Source organism: Elephantulus edwardii, unplaced genomic scaffold (genome assembly GCF_000299155.1).
Source record: "Elephantulus edwardii isolate Elephantulus edwardi_28Jun2011 unplaced genomic scaffold, EleEdw1.0 scaffold00041, whole genome shotgun sequence".
Lineage (NCBI taxonomy): Eukaryota > Metazoa > Chordata > Mammalia > Macroscelidea > Macroscelididae > Elephantulus > Elephantulus edwardii.
In genome coordinates, this window is record NW_006399791.1 from 6,014,146 (window position 1) to 6,014,769 (window position 624).

Sequence of the window (624 nt, forward strand, 5' to 3'; positions counted from 1 at the left end):
ACGCCTGGATTCTGCAGTTACAGGTGTGGGTTCTTGTTCCACTCTACCATATACTTGCTTGTGACTTTGAGGAGGTCACTTTCCCTCGATGGTTCTCGGTCTCCTCATCTCCGAAGAGCACTCCGGCTGCATCCTCTCCAAGATGTATTTGGTTGTTCTCTTGATCTTCCATGGGATGTTCAGTGCTCTTCTCCAACACCACAGATCAAAGGTGTCAGCTCTTCAAGGACTCCGTTTAATTCTGCCACCACTTCCCTACTCTATCTTCTTCATGGCTGAGTCAGTGGTCAGGAAAAACTTGATGATAATGAGGATGGCATAGTGGTCAAGCTTGTTTCTCCTAGGGGTGCTCTTCTAGGACAGCCTTTGGGGTCTCAGCATCTGAGGCCGCTGGAAGGTGGGTGATGTGTGGATCTTCTCTCCTTTCGGGCTTTGGGTGTCCTTCAGGACTGGCTTCTTGGCCTTGGTTTTGGCCTCTGCTTTGGAAGGGACAGAGGCTTCCTTCGTCTCTCCTTATGTCATCTTCATGAAAAAAGCCAATTTTCAATTTTATTTTAACCTGGTTGTGTGTTTTTTTCTGTTTGCAAGCTTATTCATGCCACAGACTAGTGCTTCTAAATTTGT